This window comes from Triticum urartu, unplaced genomic scaffold, assembly GCF_056163025.1.
Source record: "Triticum urartu cultivar PI428250 unplaced genomic scaffold, HENAU_Tu73 scaffold484, whole genome shotgun sequence".
NCBI lineage: Eukaryota > Viridiplantae > Streptophyta > Magnoliopsida > Poales > Poaceae > Triticum > Triticum urartu.
Window position 1 is genome coordinate 30,001 of NW_028260666.1, and position 2,506 is coordinate 32,506.

Below are 2,506 nucleotides of genomic sequence, written 5' to 3' on the forward strand. Positions count from 1 at the left end.
ATTTTTCCTGATCAGAAAAATACATGAAAAAGAAAGGAGGTAGAAAAATTTTTGGATTTATGGTTAAAGAAGAAAAAGAAGAAAACAGGGGTTCTGTTGAATTTCAAGTATTCAGTTTCACCAATAAGATACGGAGACTTGCTTCACATTTGGAATTACACAAAAAAGATTTTTCATCGGAAAGAGGTCTACGAAGACTTTTGGGAAAACGTCGACGTTTGCTGGCTTATTTGGCAAAGAAAAATAGAGTACGTTATAAGAAATTAATCGGTCAGTTGAATATTCGGGAGCAGTAATTTAATCGTTCAAATTTTTTTCTTGTTTTATTATTTTTTTAGTAGTCTTATAGTAGTCTTAGATTTTTCATTTTGATGAGCCTCGCTTTGAGGAATTCATGGAATAATCCATTTTCATGGAATAATGAATTAAGGAAGAAAGGATATGAGTCTACCGCTTACAAGAAAAGATCTCATGATAGTCAATATGGGCCCTCAACACCCATCAATGCATGGTGTTCTTCGACTGATCGTTACTCTCGATGGTGAGGATGTTATTGATTGTGAACCCATATTAGGGTATTTACACAGAGGAATGGAAAAAATCGCGGAAAACCGAACTATTATACAATACTTACCTTATGTAACAAGGTGGGATTATTTAGCTACTATGTTTACAGAAGCAATAACAGTAAATGCACCAGAATTCTTGGAGAATATTCAAATACCACAAAGAGCCAGCTATATTAGGGTAATTATGTTAGAATTAAGCCGGATAGCTTCTCACTTGCTATGGCTTGGACCTTTTATGGCGGATCTCGGCGCACAGACTCCTTTTTTCTATATTTTTAGAGAGAGAGAATTAATATATGATCTATTTGAAGCTGCTACAGGTATGCGAATGATGCACAATTACTTTCGCATCGGAGGAGTAGCCGCCGATCTACCTTATGGATGGATCGATAAATGTTTAGATTTCTGTGATTATTTTTTACGCGGAGTTGTTGAATATCAACAACTTATTACACAGAATCCAATTTTTTTAGAGCGAGTTGAAGGAGTAGGTTTTATTAGCGGAGAAGAAGCAGTAAATTGGGGCTTATCGGGACCGATGTTACGAGCTTCTGGAATACAATGGGATCTTCGTAAAGTAGATCCTTATGAGTCTTACAACCAATTTGATTGGAAAGTCCAATGGCAAAAAGAAGGGGATTCGTTAGCTCGCTATTTAGTACGAATTGGTGAAATGAGGGAATCCATCAAAATAATTCAACAAGCTGTAGAAAAAATTCCTGGAGGACCTTATGAAAATTTAGAAGTCCGACGCTTTAAGAAAGAAAATAATTCTGAATGGAATGATTTTGAGTATAAATTTCTTGGTAAAAAACCTTCGCCCAATTTTGAATTGTCAAGACAAGAGCTTTATGTAAGAGTAGAAGCCCCAAAAGGTGAATTAGGGATTTATCTAGTAGGAGATGATAGCCTTTTCCCCTGGAGATGGAAAATCCGTCCACCCGGGTTTATTAATTTGCAAATTCTTCCTCAGCTAGTTAAAAAAATGAAATTGGCTGATATCATGACGATATTAGGTAGTATAGATATCATTATGGGGGAAGTTGATCGTTGAAATGATAATAGATAGGGTAGAGGTAGAAACTATCAATTCTTTTTCGAAATTGGAATTATTAAAAGAAGTCTATGGACTGATATCGATTCTACCCATTTTGACCCTCCTTTTGGGAATAACAATAGAGGTACTCGTAATTGTGTGGTTAGAAAGAGAAATATCTGCGTCGATACAACAACGTATTGGTCCTGAATATGCTGGCCCCCTGGGCCTGCTTCAAGCTATAGCAGATGGGACTAAGCTACTTTTTAAAGAAGATATTCTGCCATCCCGAGGAGATATTTCTTTATTTAGCATTGGACCCTCTATAGCAGTCATATCAGTTTTATTAAGTTTTTTAGTTATCCCTTTGGGATATCATTTTGTTTTAGCCGATCTTAGTATTGGTGTTTTTTTATGGATTGCCATTTCAAGTATAGCTCCTATTGGTCTTCTTATGGCAGGATATAGCTCAAATAATAAATATTCTTTTTCAGGCGGTCTACGAGCTGCTGCTCAATCCATTAGTTATGAAATACCATTAACTTTTTGTGTGCTAGCAATATCTCTACGTGTGATTCGTTAAAATAGATCTTTTTCCTATAAAATCCATTAACTATTTATATTCCTTTTCTTATTTAGTATTTGGGTTGGTAAGTTAAACTAGATAGCTATATGAGTGAAACAAAACAGCTTATAAATTTGTAGTAAAAAGAAAAAATCTCATTTCCTACGTACAAGAAAAAAGTGGAAGTAAACATAAGCAGTGTAAACTCTTTATCCCAAGGTTGATATTTTTTAATTAGTCATCATATCTTGAAGCGGCCAAGAATAAAGGATTCACGATATGGAATTCCATTACTAGAATACTCCTAGTTATTACTATAACTTAATAATCCATAAG